The sequence below is a fragment of the Protopterus annectens genome, chromosome 1.part0 (assembly GCF_019279795.1).
Source record: "Protopterus annectens isolate FY-2018-M chromosome 1.part0, PAN1.0, whole genome shotgun sequence".
Classification (NCBI taxonomy): Eukaryota; Metazoa; Chordata; order Ceratodontiformes; family Protopteridae; genus Protopterus; species Protopterus annectens.
In genome coordinates this window covers 1,440,899,832-1,440,917,970 of record NC_056725.1, presented here as the reverse complement: position 1 = coordinate 1,440,917,970, position 18,139 = coordinate 1,440,899,832, and positions in this window count along the sequence as shown.

Below are 18,139 nucleotides of genomic sequence, written 5' to 3'. Positions count from 1 at the left end.
ATACATACACATGTATATATATAAATCTTTCTTAAAGAAATAAACCATAAAGAATATTATAAAATATATTCATAAATAACTTATTGTCCCTACATCCCAGACTCCAATAAAATTTATACAGAAGAATTAAAGGGGTCAAGGGGGATACAAGCCTATGGGCCTAGAACCGTCAAATGGCAGCTACTAGTTATCCGCCTAGTGGGGGTGCATGTTTCAGGGTAGTATTAAGAAAGAATTCTGATGACAAAGCATCAATTTAAACTTCTTTGACTTAGGTTCGTAAACTCTCCCAGGTTATTTAAATTGATGGTTTGTTCTTATAATAAACCCTAAATAATTACTGAAATAAACCCTACAAAGAGCCTGATATTAGTTTAATTTAAAAATCTAGTGTTATCTGTTCAGGCTTTTGAGTTTTAAGAGACATGAAATGTTACAGTGTTCATTTAATCCTGGTTCCAGGAAGGCATTTGTTCTGAACTGCCAGGATAATTCATGTTCTTCTAATAAAAGGTTGAATGGACCCCTTCTACTATCTGGTCTCACTTGGTCCAACCCCACAAATTTAAAACTGTGGTTAGGAAAGGTAGAAATATGTTTGACCAGTGCATTGTCCATCTTCATGTTAGAGATAGCATTAATATGCTCATATATTCTATCTCGCAGTCTCCTTTCCGTCTTTCCTATATAGAAGCATGAACAATTCGAGCATAATGCTCCATACACTACCATTTTAGAATTACAGTTCAATTTGTAATTGAGGGTATAAATCTTTTTATTAATCAACTGTTTGTTACCTGTCTTAATGTATTTACAATAGTTGCAACTACCACAACCGAAAGTCCCTTTGCCTTTAATATTAGAGCCTCAACTCTCTAAGAGTACTTTTAGACTTTTACCCCTCCTATATGTTATTTTGAGGGGGGAATCAAAAATTGGGAAACACTTTTTATCATATAAAAGTGTAGTCCAGTTTTTATATAAAATGTTTTTAATGATGTTACTTTCAAGGCTGAATGTCGTGATAAATCTAAAACATTCCCCCTGAGTACTTACAGTGGGCCCATCCACGCTAGAGTTATTCCCGGTTTGTACCAGTACTCCCGAGCCTATGTTACCATAATTGTCCGGTGGATTCTGACTTGTCAATGTGTCCACTGGTTTGTTATGGGTATTTTTTACCCTTAACAGGGGGATGATTGTCCCATTATTTCTCTTCATCTTAACCTCATCAAAGATGTTTTTAAGAAGTGACCTAGGGTACCCCCTATGGTAGAACATATCTTCAACTAGTCTACATTCGGAGATAAAGTCATCCTCTCGTGTTACCATACGGGCTACTCTTATCGCTTGGCCCTTAACAATAGCTTTCTTTTGACAGTAAGGATGTAAGCTCGTGAAATGTAGGAAGGAATTACTATAAGTAGCCTTCCTAAAAATCTTGGCATAGAATTGTCTATCTTCCCTGTCCTTTGTTAAATTAATGTCAAGGTAGCTGATTACAGTCTCCTGGAAATCGGACGTGAATTTAAGAAAGCTTGTCGTACTATTCAAGTAATTAACCAGTTCAGTTCCTGTGTTTTCATTGCCATGGAGACAAATGAAAATATCATCCAGGAATCTGGTATAATATTTGATATTATGTGAATACCAGTCCGAATTCAGGATGTATTCAGCCTCCCAGTAGGCCATGACTGTGTTTGCAAAACTGGCTCCTACTGTGGACCCCATAGCTATTCCGCATTTCTGCAGGTAGTAGTCATTGTCAAATAGAAAAAAGTTATTGGTAAGGATTATGTCAAGTAGAAATGTGACTAGATAAATTTCATTACTGGGGGCTCCTATTTTGACTAGATATAAGTTCACCTATTCAAGCCCTATGTCATGTGGTATTGAGGTATATAAGTCCACCACATCAACTGTGAGAAAATTGTATTCCTCACTAAATTCTATTCCGTTGATTTTAGCCAAAAAAGCCCATGAGTCTTTACTAATTTGAGTTTCGTTAACTAGGTATTTTTTCAGGATATTATCCACCAATTTTGCACTTGCATAAGTTATGGAATTTCTCCCATCTATCAGTGGCCTGAAGGGAGGATTTTGTAGGTTTTTATGTATTTTCGGTGTTGCAAAGAAGACAGGTATTCTAGGCCATTCAGTTTTAATATAGTTATATATATCTATATCTATATAGCCTTCAATAAACAAATCACTGAAATAACTTTTCATCAATCTATATGCACGGTTAATTTCATTCACACTCACTTTTTGGTAAGTGTCATTGTCAAACAAGGTGGAGACTCTTTGGATATAATCATAATGATCAAACAGAGTGAGCCCCTCTCCCTTATCAGGTTTAATTGCCCTCACATTCAATGTTTTAAATAGTTTGAGGAAATCTTTTTCTTCGACTGTGGTGTTAGGTTGACAGTTATTCTTGTTATTGTTCATAAAGATTTTATTCTCTTTATTAGCCAAACACCTCAAGTCTAGTTCCATAATGTCCTCGAAAAGCTGGAGGGTTGGATCCAAGGGGGGGTTATAGTCACTCGGGATGTAGTAAGTGGAAGTAGTATAATCAGATTTACCTAAAAGTAAATGTAAGTTAAGTTTTCTGACAAACAGTTTCAAGTCCTTGATACTCTCCACTAGGTCCATGTGTTGGCTAGGAATAAATGTATAGCCCTTAGCCAACAATTCCACAAAGCAGGGATCTATATCCAAACTTGAATAGTTGTATATTTTAAAGTCCCCTGCTCTGTTAGTGGAGATCTTAGGTAATACAATCTCATTGACTATCTCCTCGGTTTGTTCAAGGGGCGTTGGTTGTTTTTTTGAATCTTTTGGTTAATAAGATTCTTTTTTGGAATAGCCCCTTGATATGCATAATTAAAGTTATCCACCTGGTCATAATAGTTAGGGTTGTTATCATCCCTCTCTTTATTCCTCCTAAGTCGATTTGTCCATGCATTCCCTATTGGTTCTGAGTTATTTCTTCCATTGAGGTTAATATGGACCCCTCCGTTACTATTATTCAAGTCGTCAGTCTCTGTGTCTACACCACCTTCTCCTACTGTACCTGACGAACCATGATTCGTTTGGGACAGTGGTGGATTAGGATAAGCTGTGCCATTTTTGTATGCTAGACGGTCCCTCGCCATTTTCTTGTTTTTATTAAATTTAAGTCTTATTAAAAGTTGATCAATTGTAGAAAAGGATCTATCATAGTCGTACTTGTAACGGGGAAACTCAGCACTGGAAAGAATTTCCCCATTTAAATCTTTAACATCATTAGATAAGTCAATGATCTGCAGTCCATAATGCTTAACCATAAGTATTAGTAAGCCTATTCCCTGCATGTCAAAGAACGCTAAAAGTTCTCTGTGGAAAAGAGAATTGGCTACTAGTCCTGAGGGAAAAACATGGTAGCGCAGACCTTTTGGTACCAATTTTTCATTAATACATTCGTTGAGGTAGTTAACCTCGAGCTGTAATTTCTTAATTTTGACCATTTTAGTGTCCAATATTTTTAGTTTGCTTGCTAAACTCAGGAAAGAATATAAGACTAAAATCAATAAAACAAGGACATCAAAATAAGCACAACCATCATAAATATTGTACAGAAAGCAGAGCAAGTGAACATAGCCTATTAGAAGTCATCAAAAGAAATACATTCAGACTCTGCAACCAGTCTTATTCAGCAGCAGTCAGTATAACTAGTTAGAATATCCTATCACCAGACAATATGGCAACAATGTAGCAGTTTCACAGGTTTACCATAAATAGCATTCAGCACTTTACAATGTATAAAGAAGTTATGTCTTACCATAACATTCCATCTGTATTGTTGATCCTCATTCACTCATTACGTATGGGTTACTGTTCCGATATCGGAACCGAGCCGGCCATATACCAAGCTTGCGCCAGCGATAAACTCTTGAGCTAAGCAATCTCTTAGCCATAATCCCCCTCCCTCTGCTACCTCAGATTGAGTTTGCAAGTCAGAAAAAGTTAGATGCTATCTCTGGTCAAATGACCTAAAGAGAAGGATGGTGAGATCCACTAGAAGCCATAGGAGGGGGAAGGAGGGAGGGTCGTAATGAGTGGATGAGGATCAACAATACAGATGGAACATTATGGTAAGACATAACTTCTTTATCTGATATTGTTAATCCTCGTCCACTTCCTTACGTATGGGACAGAGTCCCCAGCTACCTCTGTTCCTGGGAGGCTTTCATGGAAGGACATTCCTGAGCACCATAGAACCAAAAGATGCTCTTCCCCTGGAGGCCAAGTCCAACTTGTAATGATTGATAAAGGTATAAGGAGTGGCCCAAGTTGCAGCTGCACAGATGTCATGTAAAGAAGCTCTGGCATGGAAGGCAGCAGAAGTTGCCACTGACCTTGTTGAATGAGCCTTGATGGTAGTTGGCAAAGAAGTATTGTGTACCGAATAAATACGGGTCACAGTGTCTTTTAACCATCTAGTCAATGTGACCCTAGCAACAGCACATCCTAATCTAGATCCAGAAAAAGCCAAGAATAACTGGTCTGATTTACAGAAAGATTTAGCTCTTTGAAAATAGAAACGGAGTTGTCTGTGTACGTCTAGGGTATGTAGGCAGTACTCTCCCTCATTAGAATGATCAGGAAAAAACAATGGCAATTCAATGGTCTGATTAATAGACATTTCAGAAATGACTTTTGGCAAGAAGGAAGGGTTAGTTCTTAAGGATACCCTGTCTGGATGAAAAATCAAATATGGACTCTTTGTACATAGGGCCTGAAGCTCAGAGATATGTCTGGCAGAAGTAATAGTGACCAAAAACAAGGTCTTCCATGACAGATATTTGAGGTCGCATGAAACAGCTGGTTCAAAAAGGGGCAATGTCAGAGCTTGAAGAACTAAAGATAAATCCCAAAGTTGAATAGGTTCCCTGAATGGGGGTTTCAGATGATTCACACCCTTTATGAAGGCTTTACATGGCTTGTGAGACATGAGGGAGGAGTCTTGGACATTTTCGTGGAAATTAGAGATTGCAGCCAAATGTACTCTAATGGTAGATGCTGACAGCCCCGATTGAAATAGGGCGGTTAGATATTCGAGTACCATCGACACTGGTGCTGAAAAGGGATCAATTTCCTTATCTTTCAGTCAACAGGTAAATATTTTTCATTTGCCTAGATAAGTCATTCTAGTGGAGGGCTTATGAGATGCAATAAGAATGTCCTGTACTTGTGAGGGAAGATCATTTTGCCTGGCAATCAAGGGAATTGGAGGAGCCAAGCTGTGAGCTTCAGACTGTGCATGTTGGGGTGAATCAGATTCTGTGGATGGGAGATCAACTCCGAAGTTGGACAAAGAATCCATGGTTGATCTAGCAGGTGAGGCCGCAGAAAGGGGCACCAAATCTGACAAGGCCAATATGGAGCAATAAGGATCACTTTGCTCTTCAATCGACGGGCTTTCATTAGAAACTGGGGAATGAGGGGAGTGGGTGGGAAGGCACAAAGAAGACCTGAGGGCCAATCGTGAACTAGAGCATCCCTGGGTGACTGTCCTGGTGGGGGAATCAGGGCAAAGTAGTTGCTGCATTTGAAGTTGGTCGGGGATGCAAAGAGGTCGCAGCATGGATGGCCCCAACGGTGGAAGATCTCCACCATTATGAGAGGATTCAGGGACCACTCGTGAGGTTGAAGAATGCACCTGCTGAGTCTGTCTGCTATCACATTGGAACTCCTGGGAATGTGCGTTGCTAGAAGAAAGCGGTTGGTAGCCCTCGCCCATTGCCATATCCTCATGGCCTCTCGACAGAGGGGGTAGGATTTGGTTTCGCCCTGTTTGTTGATGTACCAGACTACCGCCATGTTGTCTGATTGTATCGCAATTGTCCCTGATGGCAGCAAGGGATGGAATGCCTGCAACGCCAGAAGCACCGCTCTCAGCTCTAAAACATTTATATGCAGATGGGCCTCCGCTTCGGACCAAGTGCCTTGGACTGTCTGACCCTGATGTAGCCCTCCCCACCCCATCAGGGAGGCATCCATGGTCACTGAAGCCTTGGGCTCCTGAGGGGAGTAGGGGCGTGACCATTGTGATGGGTTGTGGTTCAACCACCACTTTAGATCTTGTTTGCATCTCTGAGTTATGTGAATCTTGGCTGAAAGGGGAAGCTGAAAATGATACCACTGGGTGAGCAGTAGCCATTGTAGAAGCCTCATGTGAAACCTGGCTAAGGGGACAATGGTGATGCAAGCTGCCATGGACCCCAACAGCTGCAGAATCGAGTGAGCTGTAGACTTTTCCATTGAGAGAACTGGTAACAGCTGCTGTCTGATTATTGATATTCTGTGTTCCGGTATGGACGCTCTGCAAGTTTTTGAGTCCAAAATTACCCTATGAATTCTGTGGACTGAGAAGGGGTGAGATTGGATTTCTGCCAGTTTATTGTTATGCCCAACTTTTCAATAGTATTGAGAGAGTATGCCAGGGCTTCCTCCAATAGGTGTCTGGTGGGGGCTGATAGGAGCAAGTCGTCTAGATATGGAAAAACCTGAAAACCTTGAAGTTGCAGGTGAGCTGTGACAATTGCCATGCACTTTGTAAACACTCTGGGGGCTGTAGAGAGTTCAAAGGGCAGTACTCTGAACTGGTAATGACTAGCTCCCGCACAGAAGCGCAAGAATCTTCTTGATGGTCAGTCCACCTTTATGTGGTAGTACGCATCCTGAAGATCTATCGAGCACATCCAATTGTCTTTTTCCAAGAGAGGAATGATAGACTGTATAGTGACCATCCAAAATTTTTGCACATTCACAAATTTGTTTAGCACACTGAGATCCAAAATTGGTCTCCAGTCCCCGGTTTTCTTTGGCATCAAAAATAGTCTAGAGTAGAATCCGGATCCTATCTGGTCTGTTGGGACTACTTGGATGACTCTTTTGTTTAGCAGCTTTGTAATCTCTAGAGCTGCTTCTTCCCTTTGACTGGGTGGAACATTGGGAAATCTTGATGGAGGGACAGGACAAAGTTCAAAGGGGATTTTGTAACCTCTGGTTATTATCCTTTGTACCCAAGAATCGTTGGCAATGGTTAGCCAGGCAGAAGGGTACAAAGAGAAACATCCCCCAACCCCTTCCAGAGGAAAGGGGTTGGGCCGCTCTTCAGGAGCACTGGTAGGATTGCCCAGAGAAGGAATCTCTGGAACCCTGATTACGCGGACGCCCTCTGCCCCAAAAAGGGCATCTTCCTTATGAGTTTCCCCCTCTGCCCCTAGGGGAAAAATCGGCCTGTGTGTCATGGAAAGGACCCTGAGATTTTCTGTACCACATCTTCCTGCTCTTTTGGTTTCTGGAGAAAGCATGTTGGGGGGAAGAATAACAGACACCTATGGCAGACAGGGTCTTACCATCCTGTTCACACCTGGCCAATGTAGTTTTGACTTTGGGTCCAAACAAGGAGGAGGACTCGATGGGAGCATTGAGAAAGGAAGCCTTGAAGGGTTCTGCGAAATTACACAAGCGCATCCAGGCATGTCATCTCAAAACAATGCCTGAACTTGCTGCTCTATCTGCTCCTTCTGATGCGTGGGACACCAAGCACATGGAGGAGTTCAAAATCGATTCAATAGTGGCCAGCTGAGAGACCACTTTGTCACGGACCTCATCAGACATGGCACCTGCCAAAGTTTCAGAGAGCTCAGATACTAGGTCTCTTTGAAGTTTGGTGAAGTGTGCCATATAATTCAAGGACCTGATAGCAAAGGTCGCTGATGCAAAGGTGCGCTTCCCTATCCTATCCAATGCCCTGGACTCTTTGTTGGGTGGATGGACAGTCTGGCTTTCCTCTTCTGCCAGGTCTTTCTTAGTTGCGGCTGCCACCACCAGAACATCTACAGGGAGACCTTTAGACCAATGAGGTTCAGAAGTGGGGGGGGGGTGACAAGATTTTGTCTGACCTCTGGAGAATGGCCTCAACAGTATCAGGGGTCTTTCATGCATGCTGCACAATGAGCTGGACCAGTTCGTCTGCAGGTGGGGTAACCCAGGAGGTAGGGGGCCGGGCGCAAAAAGCCTGTAGGAGCACAGACTCCTCAGAAGTCAGGTTAGAGGACTGCCATTCACCTCTCTGTTTAAGGATTTCTAGGATATCACCAAAGGATACGTCAGAAGGTGAATGAAGGGACCCTTCCCCATCATCAAAGTCTGTGTCTTCAGTGAGAGACTCCTCAGTGGAGTCCATATGCTTCCTCTTGCATGAGGATTTCTGATGAACTTCCTCAGAGGGAGATGCTGGGGAAGACAACAATAAGGGGGTATCCTGTGGGAGTATATCCTGAGACCTCTGCGCCCGGTGTCCACTAGAAGTGACCTGTGTATATAGTGGTCCAGAGGAGGATGGTGAGATACTAAGCACAGTATCAGCAGTAGACGCCAAGGCCTTCTCCATGACTTGGAAAGCAGGTCCACTAGAAGAGGGGTGAGTGCCCAAGGGGGAATTCACCTCTCCCTTAAGTGATCCAACCTGCCGACAGGGAGTCCCAGGATGGCTGAGAAAAGTCAAATCCTGGGTCGTAGCAAAATTTTTCTGCCACGAAGGCAACTGTGGCTCCTTAGAGAGATCCATAAAGGGAACCGTAGAGGGGGAAGACTGTGCTACATCAATAGATTTTAAGGGAGAAGGATAGGTCTTGAGAGGTGGAATTCCTCTGGCCAAAAGCACTTGATCCAGAAGTCGCAATACGTCATGTTGGGAGAGGCTTCTGGTAGATCTCACAGAAACAGCTGAGGGGCAAACAGGTCTATCTAGAGATGAGGGCAGGTCGGTGCCCATCTCAGTAGACTGTACCGAAAACAACGGTGCTGTAAAGGACTACACTACAGGTGTCTGCACCGAGGAAGTCATCGATGCCAATGTAATGGTCTGCACTGATGAAAAGGTCGGTGCTGAAGTAGTTGTCGGTACCGAGGTTGGAACCAATAAAATAGTAAACAAGGACTGAGCTGTCGGTTCCGAAACAATGGTGGTCTGCGCCGACTGTGAGGTCAGTGCCGGTAAAGAAGTCTGAACTGAGGGGCCCCTTGGTTCCAATACAGCAAAGGATATAGGTGCCATAGACATAGGTGGTGCCGAGGACTTTTTCGGAGCCGAAGATCTAGGCGCCAAAGGTGTCGGATCTGAGAGAGTCGGATCCGAAGCAAAAGTCTTTGCTTTCTTTCTTGGTTGATGAGAGTCCCCAGCCGGGGACGAAGGAAGAGATTTAGCCTTAGAAACATCCTCAGACTTCTTTTTATGGGATCTCGGAGGGGTTGAGGCCTCCGACCCAGAAATAGCCTCTGAAAAGGGAGACTTTAGTAACCCTTTCAGCAAAAGTTTATTTTTCCTCTCTATCAGTGTCCTGTTAGAAAAATTCTTACAAATCCCACAGGGTGGGTCAACAGTTAAGTGAGGTGCAACTAAAGAGAAAACACACAAAGAATGTGCATCTGAAGTAGGTAGTTTATGTCCACAATCATAACATCTTTTAAAACCAGTACTACCTTTTTTATCTGTCATGTTAAAGGAAAGGCAAATACCAACAATAATACAAAAACACAAAATTACTCGAAGGAAAGAAAGGAAAAGGTATCTGCCAAGTATGGTAATGAACTGATACCTTACATTAGATAAAAAGGGTGAAAGTGACTAAAAAGTTTTTAGAAAACTGAAAGAAAAGGGAGTCGCTAAATGTGATAAGGTAAGAGAGATCAGAAAATCAACTTTTCTGAGAGAAAAAGTCCTTATTTTGAAATAAAAGGACAAAAAAAGGTTTCACTTAGCTCAAGAGCAACAGCCTGACACGACCTGATGGCGATGCGGCAAACGAAATCTGAGGTAACAGGGAGAGGGGGATTATGGATAAGAGATTGCTTAGCTCGAGAGTTTATCACTGGTGCGAGCTTGGTATATGGCCGGCTCGGTTCCGATATCGGAACCGTAACCCATACATAAGGAAGTGGACGAGGCTTAACAATATCAGGTGTTTAACTTGCAGAAACAGAGTATTCAGTAGCAGCAGTCAGTGTAACTAGTTGGAATATACTGTTACCAGACAGTATTGCAACCATGTAGCAGTTTCACCAGTTTACCATACATATCATTCAGCACTTAAAAAAGAAACAGAGTATTTCTACCTCAGCACTATCATTTAGAGGAACTCTGAATCAGGTTTAGTGAAACTGGGAGTAAGCAAAAACAAAAACATAAGCTTCTAATATCCAAATATAAACTATACCAGCAAAAATAAAAAATAAATACATTTTGTTAATGGGTATCTAAACATGACATTTGTCTATATAACAATACTGTACTATTCAGAGATCATTATTACTGAAGTTATTGAGAAAGCTAACGCATTATAATTATAAAGTTGCTTATTCAGTAAACGGTGCATTCTTGAGAATTGTGCTGTAGGTGCCATTGTAGGACATACAAAGACTGTGCTGTAGGTGCCATTGTAGGACATACAAAGACTGTGCTGTAGGTGCCATTGTAGGACATACAAAGACTGTGCTGTAGGTGCCATTGTAGGACATACAAAGACTGTGCTGTAGGTGCCATTGTAGGACATACAAAGACTGTGCTGTAGGTGCCATTGTAGGACATACAAAGACTGTGCTGTAGGTGCCATTGTAGGACATACAAAGACTGTGCTGTAGGTGCCATTGTAGGACATACAAAGACTGTGCTGTAGGTGCCATTGTAGGACATACAAAGACTGTGCTGTAGGTGCCATTGTAGGACATACAAAGACTGTGCTGTAGGTGCCATTGTAGGACATACAAAGACTGTGCTGTAGGTGCCATTGTAGGACATACAAAGACTGTGCTGTAGGTGCCATTGTAGGACATACAAAGACTGTGCTGTAGGTGCCATTGTAGGACATACAAAGACTGTGCTGTAGGTGCCATTGTAGGACATACAAAGACTGTGCTGTAGGTGCCATTGTAGGACATACAAAGACTGTGCTGTAGGTGCCATTGTAGGACATACAAAGACTGTGCTGTAGGTGCCATTGTAGGACATACAAAGACTGTGCTGTAGGTGCCATTGTAGGACATACAAAGACTGTGCTGTAGGTGCCATTGTAGGACATACAAAGACTGTGCTGTAGGTGCCATTGTAGGACATACAAAGACTGTGCTGTAGGTGCCATTGTAGGACATACAAAGACTGTGCTGTAGGTGCCATTGTAGGACATACAAAGACTGTGCTGTAGGTGCCATTGTAGGACATACAAAGACTGTGCTGTAGGTGCCATTGTAGGACATACAAAGACTGTGCTGTAGGTGCCATTGTAGGACATACAAAGACTGTGCTGTAGGTGCCATTGTAGGACATACAAAGACTGTGCTGTAGGTGCCATTGTAGGACATACAAAGACTGTGCTGTAGGTGCCATTGTAGGACATACAAAGACTGTGCTGTAGGTGCCATTGTAGGACATACAAAGACTGTGCTGTAGGTGCCATTGTAGGACATACAAAGACTGTGCTGTAGGTGCCATTGTAGGACATACAAAGACTGTGCTGTAGGTGCCATTGTAGGACATACAAAGACTGTGCTGTAGGTGCCATTGTAGGACATACAAAGACTGTGCTGTAGGTGCCATTGTAGGACATACAAAGACTGTGCTGTAGGTGCCATTGTAGGACATACAAAGACTGTGCTGTAGGTGCCATTGTAGGACATACAAAGACTGTGCTGTAGGTGCCATTGTAGGACATACAAAGACTGTGCTGTAGGTGCCATTGTAGGACATACAAAGACTGTGCTGTAGGTGCCATTGTAGGACATACAAAGACTGTGCTGTAGGTGCCATTGTAGGACATACAAAGACTGTGCTGTAGGTGCCATTGTAGGACATACAAAGACTGTGCTGTAGGTGCCATTGTAGGACATACAAAGACTGTGCTGTAGGTGCCATTGTAGGACATACAAAGACTGTGCTGTAGGTGCCATTGTAGGACATACAAAGACTGTGCTGTAGGTGCCATTGTAGGACATACAAAGACTGTGCTGTAGGTGCCATTGTAGGACATACAAAGACTGTGCTGTAGGTGCCATTGTAGGACATACAAAGACTGTGCTGTAGGTGCCATTGTAGGACATACAAAGACTGTGCTGTAGGTGCCATTGTAGGACATACAAAGACTGTGCTGTAGGTGCCATTGTAGGACATACAAAGACTGTGCTGTAGGTGCCATTGTAGGACATACAAAGACTGTGCTGTAGGTGCCATTGTAGGACATACAAAGACTGTGCTGTAGGTGCCATTGTAGGACATACAAAGACTGTGCTGTAGGTGCCATTGTAGGACATACAAAGACTGTGCTGTAGGTGCCATTGTAGGACATACAAAGACTGTGCTGTAGGTGCCATTGTAGGACATACAAAGACTGTGCTGTAGGTGCCATTGTAGGACATACAAAGACTGTGCTGTAGGTGCCATTGTAGGACATACAAAGACTGTGCTGTAGGTGCCATTGTAGGACATACAAAGACTGTGCTGTAGGTGCCATTGTAGGACATACAAAGACTGTGCTGTAGGTGTACTGTAAGCATACTGCTGTGCATGAAAGTTAGAATATGCTGAAATCTTTGCTCCTCATCTCTGTTTCTTTGATTGTTTGTTTTTCCATCGCTGTGTAATTTGTAATAACTACTCCTGTGCATTTTAAATGTCAGAAACAAAACAAACTGACAAGTTATGTCTCACTGAAATCCTCAACAATTTGCCAGAAAACCAAATATCTTCCCCTATTACTGCTGCATTGCACATTTAATTCAAAAATGTACAGCTTACAATTCAGATATTTTAAAGCCCCAAATGTGGAACATCCATATATGGGGTGATACAGGTTTCTATACTCCTTTATTGTTTCACAGTTACCACACTAAGCATGTATACCTAATCAGCCATTCTAGCTCAAGAAATGTTGCAAAAACCTGACTCTGTGTCATTAAAGCTTTACACATTGATGCAGTCAGGAAGTACTGGAGCAAGAACAACTGCAAAGTCTACATTTGTGGATGTTACTATAAATAAAAATTATACAAATAAAAGTGGAGGACTTGAGGTGTGGAAAACATGGAGAAGTACATTGCCCAGATGTTTCCACACAGGTTAAGGCAACATTTAGCTGCACATGATCTTTAATTCAGTAATAATGCACAGCTAGGAATTTGCATCAGTAAATCACACAGGACAGTACCTTATGGCACCCTTAGACCACACCTGCAGCACCTGTGGGTGCTGTAGCACCCAGGCTGCGAAAAATTGCATTAGATGCTTCCATCATAAAATGAGGCATACCTTTACTCTGCTTTTTTTATAAATAATTTAGTAACTTTTAGCAGTAGAAATATTTTGATTCGGTAAGTTGTCAGAGCAAGATTTTGTAATTAGGCATTTTTTGTGTTTGCTAATGTCAGATTTGTGCTTTCTGATTATCTCTTACTAAAACACTGAGTATAGCTTGAAACAAAATGCATATTTGCTGACAACCTACAGCGTAGTTTGTGTGGTTATAAAAAGAAAATATCTTTCACTAAGCTGTTTTCAGAGTGAGTGGGAATTTGTCAATTGCAAAATGTTATGGAATCTGCTGTCCTGTGCACACTGCAGCTTAGAGTGAGTGTTGGTGGAAGCCATTTTACATTTTCTTGCCTGTATCCTGCTGTGGAGATGGGCAGCCAGTCAATTAAATGGAAAGGAAGATAGGCCCATGCTAGCTTGTCCACTGAGATCTATATTAGATGAACAACTGTGTCAGCAATCACCCAATATGGTAACATTTGTCTGTGCTGTTTAGGATGATATCAGAATTCTCCAAGAAATATTTGTGCCACATATGAGGCAGCCATTGTACTTTCTGCTACAGACTGTTTTCATAGGTTCATAGCTGTGCACTAAGCTAACGACTACTGGAGCCTTTTTAAGCCGCACCATGCATCCAAAATATTTGACAAGTTCTGGCACCCTTGGTAGTGTAAGCAGATGCTTGTGAGATGAAACATTTACAAGTAGGGCCCTGGAAAATGAACCATTTACAGGCTGCCTGTGTGCAATACAGACAAAAGTATCAAACCAGGGGTGAATTTTTTGATTCCCCATCCAGTTCCCCAAGTTACACTTAAATTGAGTTAGGAAGAAACTCTGCTTCATATGGATGGTGAGCCTATTCCAGAGAAGGGACAGTCTCTGGGATACATATTTGTCTCCTATTTATATCACAGGTAAGGTTTAAGTCTTTAGACTGTGAAATTCTGGTGCTGTTTGTTTTGCAAATATGCAGGAAACTCAACAAAGTGTGGTCCGATTATGCCTTGCATGACAGGCATAGATCTCCCTTCAACAGCATGTAGGAGATGCAATACAGGGATAGTGCACTGAGGCAGTCTGCAGAGGATATGTTATTTAAGCCCTGCATTATTTTACTGAGGAACCTGTGTGGATATTCCAGTTGTTGGATGTGCCAGGCTAAGTACATTCCAAAGGAGGCTTTGTACTCAATGACTGGTCTAAAGAGCACCAGATACAGTGAACAGTGACCTCTATGGACCTAGATGCCAAATCTCTGTTTATAAGTTGCACAAAAATAGAATTTCCTCACTATATTTCATACATGATGGTCAAAGGCTAGATTATTGTCTATGTGTGCCCCTAAGTCCCTGACTACTGGGTCGACTCTTAGGGTTTTGTTGTCAATATGGTAGTTACCAGGAATGCCACATATGAGGCAGCCATTGTACTTTCTGCTACAGACTGTTTTCATAGGTTCATAGGTGTGCACTAAGCTAACAACTACTGGGGCTTTTTTAAGCCGCAACATGCATCCAAAATATTTGACAAGTTCTGGCACCCTTGCTAGTGTAAGCAGATGCTTGTCAGATGAAACATTTACAAGTAGGGCCCTGGGAAATTAACCATTTACAGGCTGTCTGTGTGCAATACAGACAAAACTGTTAAACCAGGGGTGAATTTCTTGATTCCCCATCCAGTTCCCCAAGTTACACTTAAATTGGGTTAGGGAGAAACTCTGCTTCATATGGATGGTGAGTCTATTCCAGAGAAGGGACAGTCTCTGGGATACATACTTGTCTCCTATTTATATCACAGGTAAGGTTTAAGTCTTTAGACTGTGGAATTCTGGTGCTGTTTGTTTTGCAGATATGCAGGAAACTCAACAAAGTGTGGTCTGATGATGCCTTGCACAACAGGCATAGATCTCCCTTCAACAGCATGTAGGAGATGGAATACAGGGATAGTGCACTGAGGCAGTCTGCAGAGGATATGTTATTTAAGCTCTGCATTCTTTTACTGAGGAACCTGTGTGGATATTCCAATTGTTGGATGTGCCAGGCTAAGTACATTCCAAAGGGGGCATTGTACTTAATGACTGGTCTGAAGAGCACCAGATACAGTGAACAGTGACCTCTATGGACCTAGATGCCAAATCTTTGTTTATAAGTTGCACAAAAATAGAATTTCCTCACTATAGTTCATACATGATGGTCAAAGGCTAGATTATTGTCTATGTGTGCCCCTAAGTCCCTGACTACTGGGTCGACTCTCAGGGTTTTGTTGTCAGTATGGTAGTTACCAGGAATGGGTGACTTCCCAATGGATTCTATATGCATTTCTTGGCATTTAGTTTCATTCCATGGATCTGACCAGTTATTTTTCTCTGTCAGTCCTTCTTGGAGAACATTAATGTTGGTGGGGGATTCTCTGAATTTTCGTAATTTTCAACCATCTGCAAATTTGGTCAGCAAGAGGCCCTTGATGTCAGCTTTGACATCAGAGAAGTAGATGCCAAAATGAAGTGGCCCCAGGACAGATCCCTGAGGAACTCCACTGGTGGATATCCTCTTTGCAGAGGTGGACTCCTCAGTTCTAACTTCTTGGGTTCTGTCTGTGAGCCAGCTGGCTATCCATCACATGACATAAGGGTTTATACCTGACATCTTGAGTTTATCAACAATGTCTGAATGGGGTATTGTTCAAATGTGTTGTCCAAGTCAAGGTAGGCAGTGTGAACCATTTTGTCCTCATCCATTACTTTCTTGACCTTCTCAAAGAGTCATCCAGGTTGAGTAGACGTGACCTGCCCCTGACAAAACCAAACTGCATTAGGTCCAATGTCTGGTGGTTTCCCATGACACGATCAATCATTTCCATGATTATTCTTTCGATGGATTTGCATATGAGACTAGTGAATCTTATGGATTTGTGGTTTCCAGTGTCCACAGATGGTCTACCTTTGTGAAGAAGGATAATGGTTACTGTTCTTCATTCATAAAGCCTGTTTGCAGGCTACTGTTAAATAGAAATTACAAAGGGCCTGATAGGTCATATTTCCCATTGTTTAGAAGGCAGCCTGGGATATTGTTGGGGCCCATAGATGTAGTGCTTTTGGCCATAGAGAGAAAGCATTGGGGACCTGTTCCTTAGTGATAGTTGGGGGAGCTATATATGATGGTATTTTCTGAGGGAAGGCTGCGGAGGGGTAAAGTTAGAGCTGAATTTGTTCTCAAGTAAGTTTGCTGTATTTTCTGGCTCAGTATAGGTGGCTCCATTAACAATGAGATTGTACACAATTGTGTATTGTCTCTGAAGTTGCAGACATTGCTAAAGAATGCCCTGTGGCTGCCCTTGGCCTGGGAGACCAGATGTACCTCAAATTTGGCTTTGATATACATTTTTGTCCTCAGAGTTGTTTGTTTAGTTTGATGACAGTGCTTTTATCTTGCTGGGTGCTACACCTCCTGATTTTTGCCATGGTTTTCTTCATTCTGTTAAACAGCTTATTAATTTTGTAACTTCACCAGGGTGGCTTGTTTTTTGAGTTAGTTCTGTACTTATTCCTGATGAGTACAGCTGCTTACATTGCTGCTATTAACATGCTTGTACAAGTTTTAAGGGAGCAGTTCCGCATAGGCAGCAATGTTCTCAGGGTTTAGGTAGGCATGAAATTTTTCCAGGTTATCACTCGATAATAGGAAGTTAGCCTTAAAGTAGTCCCTGAATATTTCAGGATTAGCTGGGGTTCTAGGGTTAATTTTTACTTTAAAGGAGACTGTTTTGTTGTGTAATCTTACCAGAGATGACATTACACTGGGGATGTGCACTGCTCTTGCATATTAGTGAGGGCCAGATCCAATATGTTTGCACCCCTGGTTGGTGTATTTGCAATATAGCCCAGGGAGTTTGTGTTTACAAACTCCAGAAATCTCTGCTTGTACGTTTGGTACAGTATATGATTCCTTGTTAATAATGGGGTAATACAAGTCTCCCATGAATATGGTCTTGGGTTGGATGGTGTGTTTTTCCAGTAAGCTTAAATGTATGTTATGAGTTTCCTAGATCATAGAGGGGGACCTATAGTTTTCAAGGAAGTGGTAAGGGATTTTGCCTATGGTGATCTGAATGCGGAGAAGCTCAAGTGCATTGTAATGTTTGACCAGCATTGAGGTATATTTATTTTTGATGTAAATCGAGATGCATCCACCTTTAGTCCCTACCTGTGTAGTAGCTGGTCTATTAAAGCCTTGCAGTGCCAGTGTGCTCTCCTCGGCTTTAAGCCATGTCTCAATGACTGCACAAATGTCAGCATTCTCTAGGGTAAGGGGAGCTTTTAGGGAGTGGAGCTTCTTTAGATTCCTAGCATTGAGCAGTAACAACTTTACATTTTCTTGGGTTCTGATTTGCTGTATCAGAAGGATTGTCAGGTTGGCATTGCCTAAAAAAAGGCACTATGGGGGAAGCCAATTGAAAGCCTAGAGGGGAGAGGTGCAGACAATACCTGGCAAAGCAACATGGCCTGTTTACCATCTCCTTCCATGCTGACAAATATTGCAGCCCCTTGGAATGATACCAGAAACTAGCCAATTATTAAAATCACACCTCTTCAGTTCGTATTGTGGCATCATCCTTGGAGAAGGGTCACTGCTAGGTTCATACAACCTGGGGCACATATTCTGACAGCTCCATGATGTCTCTCTTCATATAGTCTTGAGACGTATGTCTCAGCTCTTTTACGCCAACATGGGTTATAACTGAGTCATACTGTTACTTGTGTTCCCAATGACCTGAGTG